Source organism: Oryctolagus cuniculus, chromosome 4 (genome assembly GCF_051225735.1).
Source record: "Oryctolagus cuniculus isolate XC-2025 breed Fujian yellow rabbit chromosome 4, ASM5122573v1, whole genome shotgun sequence".
NCBI classification, from domain to species: domain Eukaryota; kingdom Metazoa; phylum Chordata; class Mammalia; order Lagomorpha; family Leporidae; genus Oryctolagus; species Oryctolagus cuniculus.
Window position 1 is genome coordinate 35947785 of NC_142870.1, and position 18183 is coordinate 35965967.

The 18183-nt window shown below is 37.8% G+C and overlaps 1 protein-coding gene across 9 annotated transcripts in view; it reads right to left on the reverse strand.

Moving 5' to 3' along the window:
* Nucleotides 1-18183, reverse strand: part of LOC149126951 (uncharacterized) — a 282984-nt gene that overhangs the window by 228782 nt on the left and 36019 nt on the right. Inside the window, exon 3 of one of the 9 annotated variants that reach the window (XR_016232082.1) lies at nucleotides 11895-12134. The exons of 7 other annotated variants lie outside the window; for them this stretch is intronic. The gene's annotated coding sequence lies outside the window, so the exon portion shown is untranslated. Of the gene's footprint in view, nucleotides 1-11894; nucleotides 12135-16600; nucleotides 16967-18183 lie in introns of those variants that run through there. One more of the 9 variants, XR_016232081.1, reaches the window with a different exon arrangement.

Below are 18183 nucleotides of genomic sequence, written 5' to 3' on the forward strand. Positions count from 1 at the left end.
TAAAATCAAGGTGCCACCAAGACTGCCTTCCTCCTGGAAGCTCTAAGGGAGAATCTGTTCTTAGTTTTGCTCAGCTTTATAGGCTGTCCATATTTTCAGCACCTAGCCCCCTTCCATTTTCAAAGCAATCAGTGGCTTGTGCTTTGAAACCTAAGAAATAAAAAGGAAATCATATTTCTCATTTGGCATGACCCTCAAAGATCATCTGATTGGCAGGACTCTCAAAGATCTCTGAAGTTAAGCTTCCAGAGGAAAGAGAAAAATAATTTGGATACATAGTTACATCAATATATTCCATATCTTTACTTCCTATTCCTTCTCAGTAGAATGTTAGCTTCATGACAGGTCTTTCACGTAAGAGGTATGCAACATATACTAACATATACTTGTGGAATGAATGACAAAGCCTTTTCTTGGAATCACAGAACAGGTAGAATACAAATAGATGGCTCATGGCAACATCTCTACTATGTCATGAGTTCCTGTCTGTCGGTAGAAAGACAGAGACTAACTGTATTAGTCTATTTGGGTTACTACCATGAAACGCAATAAATTGAGTAGCTTGTACACAACAGAAACGTATTCCTTATAGTTCTGGAGGCTGGGAATTCCATATGGTAAGGGCCCACTGTCTGATTCACAAGTGGTACTTTCCAGATGTATCCTGTGTAGTGCAAGGAGCAAAGGGTTTTTAATTTTTAGACTTCTTTTATGAAAGGCATCATTTCCATATATAAGGGCTTTGCCCTCAGATCATTCCATTTTTTTATTACTATAACAATATACCAGAGGCAGATTACTATTATAAGGAAAGAAGCTTACTTATTTCATCATCTTGGAGATGCAGAGTGTGGTGGCCTCATCTGGTGATGGCCTTCTTGTTGTCAGTAGCCTAAGGCAGAACAGCATCATGTAGCAAGAGACAGCATGCATATGTATGTAAGTGTCTGGTCTCTTTCCTGTTTCTCATAAAGCCAGTAGTATCCATGATGGGGGCTTAACCTGATGATTTTATGTAATTCTTATTACCTCCCCAAACCCTCATCTCCTGCTTCTATCTCCTTGGGGATGAAGACTTCAACATGCAAGTTTTGGGGAGACATATTCAGATCATAGCATCAACTCTAAGAGAAGCTGAACAATGAGACATATCAAGAGAAAAATAACCTTGTTGCATCCCTGAGTATTATAGCCTGAATATTTGTTTCCCTCCAAAATTCATATTTTGAAACCTAACCAGCCCCCTGTGTCTACCATCACCAAAGTGATGGTATTAAGAGGTAGGATCTTCAGGAGGTGATTAGATCATTAGTGGACTTAATAGCCTCCTATAAGAGTTGTCAGGGAGCTGATTCTCCCCTTCTGCCATGTGAAGTTACAAAGAAGGTGCCATTTATGTGGAATAGGTCCTCAGCAGAAATCAAATATGCCAGCACCTTGATCTGAGATTTCCCAGCCCAAAGAACTGTGGGCAGTAAATTTCTGTTGTTTATAAATTACCTAGTTAAAGGTATTTTGTTATGGCAGCTCAAATGACCCAAGACATTGGATCTAAGCTTGTCTAAAGTCAGCCGGTTTCTGAGCCATCAATTTAAATGTACCAGTAAGTTATATTTCATCCCTCAGTTTATTGAATCGAATTTCTCTCTTCTAGGAAGGAAAGTGTCCATCTGGTAACGCATTCACCACCACACAACCAAGTCCTTTCCCTTTCCTGAAATTGGCTTAACTTTCTGCTTCACTGAATTAAAAATTCGTAGCCCATTGTTGGTTAGAAATAAACCCAACATTTTCCTCCCTTCCACAATTTTTTCATAAAATTAATATAAGAAAAATCAAAGGCTATACCTATGGCATGTTATTTTATCCTTGCAGGCTTTGTTGAGTGGACTGAACATGTAGGAATGTGCTAATTTGCATGGCTGCTACTGCAATATATAATGGTGATTTAAAACGAGACAGAGAAAGTCTGGATGAGATCCAAGTTCAAATTTCAGAAGAGGAACTACTTGGAATTAAGTCCCCAAGTCTAAGTATCTCTTAGACTTTCATTATGTTTCTTGGTGAAAAAAACACATGAATGCTTTCAGACCCTAATCAGTTCTAGTTATGGCAAGGAAAAAAATAATACAATAAAACAGAAATAATCAGATTAAATGTTGTTCTTGATAATAGTCTTCAATAAGCTTTATGCTTTCTAAATCCCCCTATATATATGTCAGCACTTTAGCTTCTAGTATTTTTGTTTTTTTTCATCACCCTCAAGCACCAGGGTCAATAAAACATTTGGAAGAAATAAGTATGCTGTACATATCCAAAGATATACTGTATGCATCTGAACAAAAGACTTGCAGTGCACCATTTTATTGAACCCTTATTTCATTTCAAAAGCTGAGAGAGAAAGAGGACTACTGCAGATTTATCAGGTATGTGGACTTTAATATTTACTTTAGTCATAAAGAGCAAGTGACATGATGAGGGCTCACTACCATAGTAGAAACTCAGGTTGTCAGTACCAGAAAATGAAATTTTTATTTATGGAAGTTGTAAGCTCTAGAAATGATATGTATTATTTTTCTGTTCCTTCTGATTTATAGATTAAATGAATTAGTAGTCACTAAGTTGCAGCTTCATATCTTTTGCTCTTAGAAACCAAGATTTTAAAAATGTCTGGGTGGAAAGTTTTCCAAGAGATAACAGATAAATTGATTAAAATGCTTCAAATTTCTTTAGGAAAAAAAAAAACCAGATTTGCTAATATTGCAGGTTTGCTGAGAGGTACAGCTATTATGCTTTGGTTTCCAGAAGATGAGTAACATTAAATTTTTTTCTTGTATGGTATGTGACAATAATTGCATTTTCTTTGTAGAGGTATAAAATTTGCATCCAATTAAAGAGTCTCCAATTCCTAACAATGGACCTGGGTTACAATGTCTGTATTAGCCACAGTTTCAAACAAAAAATGAATTTGATTATAAAACTTAGCAAAAGGAAGAATTATTTAACTTAACTCAAAAGAAAGTAAATAGAGCCAACCAATGCACCAAGGGTCATGCAATAGGGTTGTTGAGCCAAGAGGTTACCAAAGCTACATAACATCAATAACTCATGTATTACACCATTCCAAATGGATCACCGGAAAGGTGACTGAGACAGGATTACAAAACCTCCTAACGTAAGAGGATGGGCTTGTTCTGGGTCTCTACTCACCAAAGTATTTGGCAAGAGAAAAAAAGTACTTTGCTCGTGCTGCTATTTAGCTGTGCATAATTAAAGAGACTGAACTTGTCACATAAAGAATGTGAAGCATGAACTGGCTGAGATAATTTTAAAAGCTGGAAAAGTCCTAGATCCAGTGGAGGAAGGCAGCTACCAGCCTGGAATGTCCAGGCAGTTTGGAAACCACCCACCTCACCAAAAATAGGGAAAAACTTCTCAACATCTATTCAACATAATGAAGGAAGACTAGAAGAAGAAGTCAGAGGAAGAGAATTACAAGTTGGCTTTATGGGAAAAATATCTTAGTTCCTTCACAAACTGTGGCCAACATCTCTTCTGGGACTTATGAGATGGATAAAAGTGAATGAAAAGAACTTGTTATTTTTTAATAAACTAACGGTCATGTTTCAAATTTTCTTCTCAATGAACATATTTTATATTACACTAATTGTGATTTCCAATCTGTTAAACTATTTTGTAACTCACCATTTTAGAAAGTGTGCTTTTTTTCATTTAACAGAATCTTGATTTTATCTTATTTTAAAAAAAGATTTATTTATTTGAGAGGTAGAGTTACAGAGAGTGGCAGAGGCAGAGAGAGAGACAGAAAGGTCTTTCATCTGCTGGTTCACTCCTCAAATGGCCACAACTCCAGCCAGAGCTGAGCCTATCCCAAGCCAGGAACCAGGAGCTTCTTCTGAGTCTCCCACTCGGGTGCAGAGGCCCAAGCACTTAGGCCATCCTATACCACTTTCCCAGGTCATAGCACAGAGCTGGATCAGAAGAGGACCAGCTGGAACTCGAATAAGTGCCCATATGGGATACCGGCGCCATAGGCAGAGGCTTAGCCCAGTATGCCACAGGACCGCCCCCCTTGATTTTATCTTAGAATATTTTTAATAGAAAGCTTTTATCTAATAGATATAACTTTCATAAGTACAACTTTTGTATTATAGCGGTTCCTTCCTCCATAACCACCCTCCCACCCCCAAACCATCCCACCTCTGCTCCCTCTCCCACCCCATTCTTCATCAAGATTTACTTTCAATTATCTTTATATACAGGTCAACACTATACTAAGTAAAGATTTCAACAGTTTGCACCCACACAGACACACAAAGTATAAAGTACTGTTTGAAGACTAGTTTTACCATTAATTCTCATAGTACAACACATTAAGGACAGAGGTCCTATATGGGGAGCAAGCGCACAGTGACTCCTGTTGTTGATTTAACAATTGACAGATGTTGTGGCCATTTGGGAGAGTGAGCCAGTGGATGGAAGATCTTTCTCTCTGTATCAATCCCTCTGTGATGCTGTGCCTTTGAAATAAATTAGTAAATAAATTAGTAAATGTTTAAAAAGGAAAGAAAGTAAAAGGCTCTGCATGAACCTTTGCAGTGTAACTGGTACTACCTGCCTCCATCTGCAAAGTCACAGACACTTATCTACCCTGACACTGAACTCTGAGAATTCTATTTGCAACATCATCTAGTCAACCTCCTTTCATCTTCCCTGTGCTATTGACCTCATCTCTTAAGACTACTCTTTGAAGAGGTCACTTTTTCCTTACCTCTAATGTTTCTCCTTCCAGTCCATTCTCTACACTGATGCTTCTACTTCTGTGGAAATGCATATATAATATTACTTTTGTTAAGAAATCAAACAATTTATCATTGCTTTCAGTAGAGCTCTTTTTGATTTATCTACCTGAGTTTCACTTCTGTTCAAATTGTCCAAATAACATTCAGCTGTGTTAAGTTAGAAATGAACCACAAAAAAGAAATTTGCACAACTACCAAATAGTTTGGAATTAAACAACACTTCTAAGTAACACCCTTGGCAATGAAGAAGTTAATAAGGATGTTAGAAAATATTTTGTGCTAAGTGAAGTTCATCACATCAGAATGACATAGTGATAGCCATGCTTAGAGGAAAATTTATGTTAGAAACAGAAAAAAGTCTCCAAAATTTGTATATGTTAAATGCATGAAGTTTTTATTCCTTACAAGTTTAAAAAATAAATTAAAAAAGTAAGAAAATATTCATAGATATTATGTAGGGAGGCAAAAAAAAAAACCTTCACAATATATTAGAGAGTTTACAAACTGTATATTGAAAATGACTACAGTATTAGAATTTAATTTATATGGGTGGAATTGATATTTGGGGATTTGATTGATGTTTATAGTCCTTGTACATATTTCTTCTGAAGAGTCTATATCCACATCTCAAATAAATAAATAAAATTTTGTAAAAAAGAATTGCATCTATGAACTACATGGAATGTATTCATTTCATATTAATCCAAAATGTAAATAAAAGAAACTGAAAAAAGTCTCCTAGTGGAAAGTAATAAAACAGAAAAAGGAAAATCAATAGGAAAAATCAGGAAAACAAGGAAGGTATTCTTTGACATGTTAAAGTTGGAAACCAGTTAGCTAGACTAAGAATAAAACAAAAAGAATACAATGCATCCAAATCATAAATGAAGACCACTACTGATTAAAGTTATTATAGGGATTATTGAAAATAAATATTATAGAAAAAATTTCAACACTTCAAATTAAATAGACAAGTACCCAGAAACACGCAAATTGCCAAAACTGCCAAAATTAAGGAAAATTTGAATTAGTAGTTAAATTTTTTCTGACAAAGTCCAACTGTATTTCTCATTAAATTATGTCAAATATTTTAAAAGAAAAATGCTAAGCCTATATAAATTGCTTTAGAAATTTGCAATATTGTAAAAATACTAGAAGAAATAACAACTTTAGCAAGATCACAAAATACAAATTATAAAATAAGTTCATTATTCCTATGTGTTTGCAGTGAAGAATCTAAAAATGAATACAATAATTGTTTTCTAATCCTCACAGTACCAAAAAAGATAAAAGTACTTTGAAATAAATTTAGCAACGAAAATGACAATATTTATACATTAAAATAGTTTTCTCAAAAGATTTGTTTATTAAAAATGCAGAGAAAGAGGATACACAGAGATACACAGAGAATCTTCCATCCACTGGTTCACTCTCCATATGCCCACAACAGCCAGGGCTGAGCTGACCAAAGCCACAAACTCCATTTGGATCTCCTACATGGGTTGCAGGGCCTAATGTACCTGAGCCATTATCCACTGCTTTCCTAGGCACATTAGCAGGAAGTTGGATGGGTAGGAGAGTAACCAGGACTCAAACTGGCACTCTAACATGAGATACTGGCATATGAAGTGGCAGCCCATCCCACTGCACCACAACGCTAGCCCTACATTGAAATAAATATAACAAAAGATATCCAAGATTTGTACACTAAGAACTACAGAATATTGTTGAGAGAAATTACAGAAAATTTAAATAAATGTAGAGTCTTTTCAGGTTCACGGATTAGAAGAAATCAATAGTTATGAAAATTATTATCAAATTAATTAATGTATGCAACAAAGTAGTTATCAAATATCAACAGAATTTTTCTTTCAAATTTTTGTAAAAATTTTGAACTTTACTATTAATTTTATAAGGGGCAGATGTTTGTCACAGTGGTTAAGATACTGCTTGGGATTCCTGAATTTCTATATTGAAGTGTCTATATTCAAATCCTGTTCTGCTTCCAACTCTATAATATGAAATCACAAAAATCAATTTTGGGAGCCGGCATTGTGGCACAATGGGTTAAGCCACCACCTGCAACGCTGGCATCCCATATGGGCATTGGTTTGAGTCCCAGTTGCTCCACTTTTGATCTAGCTCCCTGCTCATGTGCCTGAGAAAGCAGTGGAAGATGGCCCAAGTGCTTGGCCCCTGCACCTACGTGGGAGACCCTGATGAAGCTCCTGGCTCTGGGCTGTGGCCTGGCCCAGCCCTGGCCATTGTGGACATCTGGGGATGAATTATCGGATGGAGGTTCTCTCTATGTGTATTTCTTCCTTCCTCCTCTTTAAATCTGTCTTTCACATAAATAAAATAAATCTTTAAAAAATCATTTTTTTTTAAATTTATTTGACAGGTAGAGTTATAGACAGTGAGAGAGAGAGAGACAGAGAAAGGTCTTCCTTCCATTGGTTTACCCCCCAAATGGCCCCCACGGCCAGCGCTGCGCTGATCTGAAGCCAGGAGCCAGGTGCTTCTTCCTGGTCTCCCATGTGGGTTCAGGGGCCCAAGCACTTGAATCATCCTCCACTGTCCTCCTGGGCCACAGCAGAGAGCTGGACTGGAAGAAGAGCTACCGGGACTAGAACCCGGCGCCCATATGGGATGCCGGCACCACAGGCAGAGGATTAACCAAGTAAGCCATGGCGCTGGCCCTAAAAAATCTATTTTTAAATGGGCAAAATATTTTAATATATTTCACTAGATAATCACATATGTATTTATGGATATATAGGAATGATAATGTTATGAAAATATGCCCAATATAATTCATTTTCATGGAAAATCAAATTGAAACCACAGCAAGAGACTACTGTATACTCATTAGAATTGCCACATTCAATTCACTGGTGAGAATGTGGAGAAACTGGGTTTCTAGTTAGATCACATATCTGTGCAGTAGAATATTGTCCAACAATAAAAATGAATGAATTTAAGATTCATAGAACAACTTGGTTGGAACTCACAGCATTATTCCAAGAAAAAAGTCAAATACAAGAGATTTCATATTGTATGATTTAATTCACATATACTTTAAAGAACAGGCAGACATATAAAGGCAGAAATGAGAATGCTGTTTGCCAGGGTTTAGGTTCGTGAGCAGAGAATGATTGCAAATTCATAATAGGGGACTTTCTAGAGTTATGAAAATGTTCAAAAACTGGAATGTGATGATGGTTGCACAAGGGCATAAATTTATTAGAAAGCATTGGAGGGAGCTAGTGATTAGCCTCGTGGCTGAAACACTCACATTCCATGTCAGAGGGGCTGGGCTTGATTCCAAATTCCAGTTCCTGACTCCAATTTGCTGCCAATGCAGATCCTAGCAGGCAGCAGGAATGGCTGCAGTAACTGGGTTCCTTTCACCCGTGTAGGAGTCCTCAATTGAGTTTGCAGCTCCTGGTTTCAGGCTCTGCTTAGCCCTATCAGTTGTAGGCATTTGGCGAATGAACCAGTGGATCAGAGCTTTCTTTCTCTTTCTCTCTTAAACAAGCAATAATAATAATAATAATAATAATTTTAGAAAGCATTGAATTGTCCATTTGCAATAGGTGATTGTTATGACATTTAAATTGTTCCTTAGTTTTAAAAAGAGATCTACAAGGAACAGTTTGGAAACATTTGAGTAAATTTTAATATGAATTTTGTCAATTAACATTATTATATCCGTGAGCACTCCCTTGTATATTAGTGAATGAATGTTATTTTCTCCTTTTTGATAGTATGTACAGGTGAAGTGTGATGCTGTTTGCAATTTATTTTCAAGTCATTCAGTCAAAATAAAAAGGAATATTACTAGTCAGAAAGCAAAAATTGCAAGTATCTGTTGACATTTCAGAGTTTACTGTATTATACGGCAGCCCACCTGTAGGATTGAAATATTTCAAAGTACAAAGTTGGGTGGTAAAAGAGTTCCTTCCTGGTTTGGTGGTTTTTTTTACGTACACTGGACTGGGGAAGACTGGAGAAGGAAGAGGATGGGTTTGAGGCAAGGAAGTGAATGCCTTCTTTTAGATGAAATTCTCAGAAGTCGTGAATCATCCAAGAACTCAAGGAAGAGACAGAGAGGCAGGATTTTGAATCTCTGAGGATTAAAGCCTTGAAACAGTGGAGAACACTGAACCTGAAGCATGGATAAGCACCAGGTGGGAAACAGTAGCTGTGTCCAAGGCCCTTGAGAGACTGCATGTGTTGAAGACAAGAGTGTCCACTGGAGTTGACAACATGAAGTTTGTGGGTGACATCCATTAGACCCAGGTTGGCAGACAGATGATGAGGGAAGCCAGAAATGAGTAAATTTAGGAGTGATGAGTGAATCAAAGAGACCATGGACCTGCCTAACTCTTTAGACAAGTATTAGTGTTTAAAGGAAGGTAGAAGTTACGATGGTAGCAGAAGGAAGATTTGAAGTAAGATGTAATTTCTGTCAGTCCATGGACTTGTTTTTAATGTAAGATACAGGGGCCTGTGCTGTGGCGTAATGCGTAAAGCCACCTCCTGCAGTGCTGGCATCCCACATGAGAGCTGATTTGAGTCCCGGCTGCTCCACTTCCAATCCAGCTCTCTGCTATGGCCTGGGAAAGCAGAAGATGGCCCAAGAGCTTGGGCCCCTGCACCTGTGTGGGAGACCCAGAGGAAGCTCCTGGTTCCTGGCTTCAGATAGATGAAGCTCCAGCTGATGTGGCCATTTGGGGAGTAAACCAGAAGATGGAAGACCTCTCTCTCTCTGCCTCTGCCTTTCTGTAACTCTGACTTTCAAATAAATAAACAAATCTTTAAAAAAAAATGTAATGTACAAACACTTGTTTTGCTTTCAAAGTGTTTATTTGTTTTCATTTATTTGAAAGGCAGAGAGATATCATTCATCTGCTGATTGACTTCCCAAATGCCTGTAACAGCCAGGTCTTGGCCAGGCCAAAGCCTGTAGCCTAGAATTGAATCTAGGTCTCCCTTCTGGATAGCAGAGACCCAAGTATTTAAGCCATCTTCTGCTGCCTCCCAGGGTGTGCATTAGCAGAGAGCTGTAATTGGGAGCAGAGCTGGGACTTGGAACCACATACTCTGAATATGGAATGTAGGCATCCTAAGCAGTGTCTCAACCTTGCATCAAATGCCTGCACCTGTAACATGCCTTTTAGAAGACCAGGAGGAAAGAGAAATGGAATAAAAATGGGGAAAGGAGAGAAAGACATAGAGAGAAATGACAGTCCAGGAGAGAGTTGAGGTGACTGGAGCAGAATTGCTCCATTACTCCATTGTTTTGGTTGTACTTTTTTTTGACAGGCAGAGTGGACAGTGTGAGAGAGAGAGAGACAGAGAGAAAGGTCTTCCTTTGCCGTAGGTTCACCCTCCAATGGCCACTGTGGCCAGCACGCTGCGGCTGGCGCACCGCGCTGATCCAAAGGCAGGAGCCAGGTGTTTCTCCTGGTCTCCCATGGGGTGCAGGGCCCAAGCACTTGGGCCATCCTCCACTGCTCTCCCTGGTCACAACAGAGAGCTGGCCTAGAAGAGGGGCAACTGGGACAGAATCCGGCGCCCCGACCGAGACTAGAACCAGGTGTGCCAGCGCGCCACAAGGCGGAGGATTAGCCTATTGAGCCGAGGCGCCGGCCCATTGTTTTGGTTGTACTTAATGGAAGGGTCTTTTCTTCATTCTCTCCATAGCTTAAATAGTACCTGAAGAATGCTGTCCATTAACATTCAAACAAAACTTGATTTTAATACCATCTTATGTTCAGGGAGTATCTCTGAGTACTTCTCAATATCTCCTGAAGGGTATTTTCTCCTAGTTACAAATTTTTCTGCATTTTGTTGGAATATTCTTTTAAAGACTTCTTTTTTTAGATCCTCAAAAAATTGCTACTCCCTTTTCTCACAATACCTGGAATATCAGCCCACCTTCATGCAATGCAATTAATGCCAAATTTATTTGTTCCTGGTAAGCCATTGCCATTTTCTCTGTAAGAAGATGTTTTGAAGACTAGCCAAAATCTCCAGTCGGTGTAAAAATGCAGGTGTATGTTAACAGCTATTATAAATTGGAACACCTGTTAAGTCTGTATTCCAGCTTTCGGTACAATTCCAGAGGCAGTTCAATGTCTTCACTTACCTGCTACGTAATGCCAGAAAACATTACATGAGAGAAAAAGTCAACATTCTCATCTGTTTTTAAGCTGAATTCTCAAAAACTGAGTCTTCCTCCAATTTTGCTTACATAGAAGGATTTCCAGAACCTGAGCGAATGGTTTTTGAAGATTCAATCAAGAATGTATAGGGTTTAATATTCCTGGGTATTATTTTTTAGTGTTTTTCTTTTCCCTTCTTATTGGCTAACCCACAACTTTCATTCTTGAAAGGCAAATTTACATTTTAATGTATGTATTGCTTAGCACAAGAATGCTAAGTAAAATATCATTTTTAGTTTGGGGTTTCATAAGAAATTCTTATTTTTTTCTTCCTTTTCCATTTCTGAGTCTTTCAATAAAAAAAAAATTCTGAGTCAGTACAAAACCTACTTCCAAAATTAATAATATGTTTTGTATATTTAATTCACACTTTACTTAAAAGTAGGGTATTACAAATATTTATAAATACATTTTAACTAAAAGAAATTATTTACATAGTTTAATGTAGTATGTGTCAAATTTAAATTTTTTCATGAAGAAAATTGAATATATATTTGAAAAAAGATATTTTGAGTAAAGATGCTCTTCTTAGTAGAAAACAAATATATGCAACTCCTATTTGTTTAAATATTATCTTCTGTCTATATATCTGCTTAACATAGCACACACAAAAAACAGCTGGAGGTTGTTTTTTTTTTCTAAAACTGATAGCAAATTAGAAATGCTTGCCTTAATATAATAGCTCTGTGGCCAATAGACAATCACCTTAGCAGTCCATATATAAGCCTTGATAAACTTCCTCCCCCAAACAGAATAGGTTAGAGTATTTCTAGATACCAACAAGTTGAAGTTTGAGATATGTATTTAAAAATTTTCTCTAATTTTATAATGATTCCATATACGTCTTTTTAAAATTTAGTTGAGATGCAAAAAGTCAGAGATAGAGAGAGAGAGAGAGAGCGAGCGAGCAAGCTCCCATCTGCTGGTTCATTTCTCAAACGCTAACAGCAGCCAATGCTGGGATAAGGCCAAAGCCAAGCAGAGAAATCATCAAGTCCTCTGATGTGGGCTGCAGGAGTCCAGCTGTTTGAGCTATCGTGGCTGCCTCTGAGGTCTGTGTTAGTAGGGCTGCAGTACGGATCTGGGGGAGACAGGTATTAAACTCAGTTACTGTGATCCAGGATGCAGGCATATGAAGCATCATACTAACCACTAAGTCAAATGCATACCCCTACTTTTTAATTTCTTTCAAAGTAGCTGTTTTTTTTAACCAGGCATGTTATTCTTCATTGACACATATGCAATGCAAGGTGAGCTAACGATTACCATCTTAAGCATCTGAAGACAATCTTAAAGAAAAAAAACTTTATTTGGGAGCTGAAAGTTTAAAGGCTCAGTTAAGGACCAATGAAATTGATGTCCAACATCAGGACGATTTGACAGCTAATAGGAAAAAAATGACCTAGACTGACTAAAAAATCCCAAGAATGACTGCACACCAGGAAAAACGATCAGTTGTCTTTCAAAACTACTGAAAAACATACATCAAGGTGTTCAATAGGGCAAGACACAGAACTTAAGGGAAGTTGATCGAAGTACAGCATGAAGAATCCTAAGCTGCTGACTGCAAAACACGCCGTGGGGAGTAGGGGTGAGGTTTGGAGGAGGGCACACATTGTGATGCTGCAGATTGAACCAGTTTAAGACACCCACATCCCATGTCAAAGTGCCGATCCAAAACTTGCTTGATTCCCTTTCCTACTGATATGCCTAAGGGGCAAAGGATGGTGGCCCAAGCACTTGGATCTCTGCCACCCATGGGAGAATCAAATTGATTTCCAGGCTCCTGGACTCCAGCCTTACCACGGCCTACCTGTTACAGCCATTTGAAGAATGGGATGGAAAATTCTCTTTCTCTCTGCCTTTCTAATAAATTTTAAACAGTTTTGATAAAAGCAGGCCATGGATACTAAGGTCCCACAGACAGAGAAATAGAGCAGGGCTTCAAATATGAGCTCTAATTCAGATTTGCTCTAATTCATATCAGCTTAGTATATGAAATTTGCCATTTTTGCATTTTCTTAAATTAGAAATGCATATATATATACATGTATATGTATATATATATATATATCAAGATTCAGTAATTTTTTCTGTAAAAGACCCAAGAGCAAATACTTTACTATTTGTAGGACACATAATCTCTGTTTAGCCTTCCCATCTCTAGCATGAAAGCAGCCAGACAATACATGAAATATCAACTATGGTTGTGTTGTGATAAAATGTTCTTAATGACACTAAATTTTAATTGCATATATTTTTACATTTAATAATATATTATTGTTCTTTTAAATTTTTTGACAGGCAGAGTTAGACAGTGAGAGAGAGAGAGAGAGACAGAGAGACAGAGAGAGTTATAGGCAGTGAGAGAGAGACAAAGAGAAAGGTCTTCCTTCCATTGGTTCACTCCCCAAATGGCCGCCACGGCTGGTGCTGCGCCAATCTGAAGCTAGGAGCCAGGTGCTTCCTCCCGGTCTCCCAAGCGGGTTCAGGGGCCCAAGCACTTGGGCCATCCTCCACTGCCTTCCCAGGCCACAGCAGAGAGCTAGGCTGGAAGAGGAGCAACCAAGACAGAATCTGGCACCCCAACCAGGACTAGAACCTGGGGTGCCAGCACTGCAGGCGGAGGATTAGCCTAGTGAGCTGTGGCACTGGCTATATTATTGTTTTGATTTTCATTTTAATCATTTGCAAATATAAAAGCCATTCTTAGCCCACTGTCATACAGCAACCAGTGGTGGAATAGATTTGATCTGTCCACTGTGGTTTTCTCACACACAGACCACAGGAAGATAAATGTTATGATAAAAAGGTCATTTTGGGCCCAGCTACCTTAGGGTATCAATTACCTTTTGATATGTAATAAATCACTGTAGAACTTTAATGCCTAAAACAATCACTATATGTTACTCATGGTTTTAAGGGTCTCTAATTTGTACTAGGCTCAGACAAACATTTCTGATCTTGGCTGGCTATTCTTGATTGGGCTCATTTAAGTTAAAGGATTTTTTTTCTAGAAATGGTGGTCTTGTCTTGGACATCTGTGACTATGAAAGCTTTTCTACACACACACACCTCATTTTTCAGCAGCTTCCCCTGGCTTTTTAATTGGACAAAGAGTTTCAGTAATGTGAATGAGGAAACTTCAAGCCCTGTTAAGGCTCAGGCTTAGAAGACACACAGTTGTATCTCTTGCATTCTGTTGTTTAAAAGCAAGTTAAGCCAGCACCGCGGCTCAATAGGCTAATCCTCTGCCTTGCAGCGCTGGCACACGGGGTTCTAGTCCCGGTTGCCCCTCTTCCAGGCCAGCTCTCTGCTATGGCCCAGGAGTGCAGTGGAGGATGGGCCAAGTACTTGGGCCCTGCACCTGCATGGGAGACCAGGAGGAAGCACCTGGCTCCTGGCTTCGGATCAGTGCAGTGCGCTGGCCGCAGCAGCCATTACGGGGTGAACCAACGGCAAAGGAAGACCTTTCTCTCTGTCTCTCTCTCTCACTGTCCACTCTGCCTGTCAAAAAAAAAAAAAAAAAAAAAAAAAAAAAAAAAAAAAAAAAGCAAGTTACAAAGCCAGCTCCAATTCAAGAAGTAAGAAGGGTGGAATGACAAAGAACTGTGGTCATTTTTCCAACCTGCCTCACTGAACCCCCAAAGACATTTTAAATAGTTATTCTTGAAGCAACATTTAAAATTGAGGTGTTTAAAGTAAAGCAACGGAGTCTATCACAACAGATTTCATTGGGGTGGAAGAAGACGGTTCACATGCATCCTCTATCTTTGTTTAGGCAACTATCACAGAATACCTGAGACTAGGAAATTTGTAAAGAGCAGAAATTTATTTCTTACAATTCTGGAATCTGGGAAATCGAACATCAAGGTTCTGGCAACTGCTGAGGGTGAAAGAACAAACACTGGCCAAGGGAAGGTGAGAGAGACACAAAAGGAAGCCAAATTCATCATTCATATGCATAGATTTTAAAGATTTGATGCATAGATGAAAAGAGGATCATGTCTGACATAAACCTGACACTGTAGCTTTCTTGCTTCAAACAACCCAAAAGCTTGCTATTTTTCATAGGATAAAGTCCAAGCTCTTTAGACTGGGGCTTAAAGTCTATTTACTTTGGCCACAGGTTATCTTAGCATCCCTTGGTGTTCTGCAGCCACCAATATGCCTTTCCATTTATAGGCAATCTGCCTTCCATCCTTGGACTACTCAACTATTCCATAAGCTGCCGCGTATGCTTATGTCTCTAAGAAAAAGCTCATTGGGTTTTTGGTTTTTTTCTTTTTTACAAAAGACTCTATCACTCTCTCACCTTTCCCCTATCCATTCTAATCTCAAACTATCTATTAGTCTACTAATAGTTTATAAATCAGCCCAGTCATCAGCCCAATAGGAAACTATCGCAGCATCTGTTTCTTGCTCTGATTTTCTGTAGTAATTTGTTTGTTCCTCCAGATTGACAACCCTCATGTTGTATGCTGTTTATCCATTTGTTAGTTCTTAGTTAAGAGAACATGATTAGTTCCGAATCTCCAGATACTAGAATTGCTCATGGCACTAAATTTGTCTTCTAAAAAAACTGTCACAATTTTTTTCCAGGGAATCCTCTATTTTGATAGGAACATGCATCTTACCAATGACAAAGAAAGATTTGAATTTCATGCTTCTAAGTGGACCTCTATCCTCCCCGTAGAGGCTGGCCTTTCCCAGTGAAGTTTGCGGAATAGGAACAAGTTTTTCAAGTGGGGTCTACTATCAGAAATCACATGTGAATATATTAAGATTTACAAAAAATGATTTTGTTTAGACACCAAAGATATCTGAGATATGGCAGTGAGTAGAGATATAGCAGTGAGTAAAGCAGGCATATAACCATGTTAAGATATAATTACAACTGTGTAAAAAGACTGATTTCAGAAAGAAATTAGTAGTCATTCATTGAGGTAGATTTATACAACTGGCAGATCATAATGTATTTGTTGATACAGTAAGGCATCAAATAATAATACAAAATATTACTTTTAAACTTGATTTTTTGAGTAATTTAGAGTGGTTGGAAAGGATCATACTCTATTTTGTTATTTAAACTTCTTTCTTAAGTCATCAACCATATTGTCTTATTTATAATATGTACCTTGTCTCAGAATTTGTCAGAGAAGTGGCTGAATAAATAAATGCTTCCGTTAACCCATGTGTGACCTCTCAAAAGCCATAACATAGTATCATTATTTATCTATATTGACCAGAATTCTAGATTACACCTACAAATCCAACATAAAGTTTCTAAGACTATCCATGTTTACGCATGTAAACATTAGCTCTCCTAAAATATATTAAGTGTGCAGTCACAAGCCATTTCAATCTACTTAAACTTATTTTAATTAGGAATTACTTTCAGAATGTAGAAATTCATGTACATTATGACCCATTCACTTTACATTTTTTAATGTTCATTTATTTTGACAAAATGAATTTGATTTTCTTAGTAGTCTACAATATTGAAAATGTCTTAATTCATTCAATCTGCTATAATAAAATGCTATAAATCGTGTAGGTAATAGACAACAACAATTCATTTCCCACAGTTATAAAAACTGGGAAACACAAAATTAAGGCATCAGTAGTTTCAGTGGCTGGTGAGAGTTGACTTTCTGGTTCACAGATGGTGCCTTCCAGCTGGGTCCTCACATGGTGGTTGGGACAAACTGGGTCTCTTTTATAATGACACTAATCCCATTTATGAGAGCTTTACTCTAGACCTAATCACAACCCAAGGGCCCCCACTTCTAATATAATCCTAATGTTGAGAGTTAAGATTTCAATATGTGGAATTTGGACAGACACAAACATACAGACCACAGCAGCCTGCCCCTGAACGGATTCAATTCAGGCAGATAAAGGCCAAGAGATCTGAAAGGTTTAGAAAAAAAGAAATGAAAACCATATATGACTAAGCAAAAATATGCAAGAATATTAACAGTTGACATTGAATCTTGAAATTAAGGTCTTTTTTTTCTCCCTTTCCCAAATTTTCTTAATCACATTAATTCAACAATCATAAAATATTTCATTTTTAATTAATTAATTTACTCCAGCAAAGTCAATCTTGATATGAATTCAGTATGAGTTTGGAAGTAAAGTGAGTTACCTTTGTTATCATTTGACCCAAGTGTACTCTAAAATCATTCACTGGCTCATGTGGGATTCAGATAATTGGCAACATGTATCACCATTTGGGCATGACTGCTACAGTGTAGACGTTTGTAAATTTCAGACTCAATTTTTATCTTGGATTTTACTATATCATAGACCATTTGGAAGGATGATTTAGTCTGATAATTAACTGTTCCATTACCCAATATTAGGCAGATTGGATATAATTCGTACTATCATTTGCACCAACTAGTCATTTCTGCCTCCATGGGCATTTCTGGAAGTAGTATTTAGTTCATGTACTATTAATTTATGTACACTATTATTTTATTCATGTACACTACTAGAACTCTGTTTTACCCTACTGGAGTTTGCTGCTAAAATTCTTTGAAAAAAGAGAAATCTCCAAAAAGTATTTATGCTAAATGATTCCCACCATCTCCAAATAAGATTCTGTTTTGTCCTTTCCTGGTTAGGATACATTCTCTGGGGAATCTTATGACATACCAGAATATGAAAAGTACCCCACACCAGGACTGTTGAAGAGTCTAAAATCGTAGTTGTTTGGTAACTCAGCTCTTATAATCAAGGCTGACTTTGGGAAGTGATTAGAAATGCTATCATATTAAGATGTGAACAGCTTAATACGTTATCCCTCTTAGTATGCTTTTTGTTTGTTCTACTTAATACTTTTGGTTGAATACTGTAATCAATACACAGTTATTCTTAAGTGTTGAAACTTAACTGAAAAGTGATCCCTGTTAAATGTAAGAGTGGGAATAAGAGAGGGAAGAGATGTGCAATTCGGGACATGCTCAAGCTGACTTGCCCCAAACGGTAGAGTTAGAAACATACCAGGGGATTCCAATTCAATCCCATCCAAGGTGGCGTGTACCAATGCCATCTCACTAGCCCAAGTGATCAATTTCTGTTCACAATTGATCGTAATGATAGGACTAAGAACCAAAGGGATC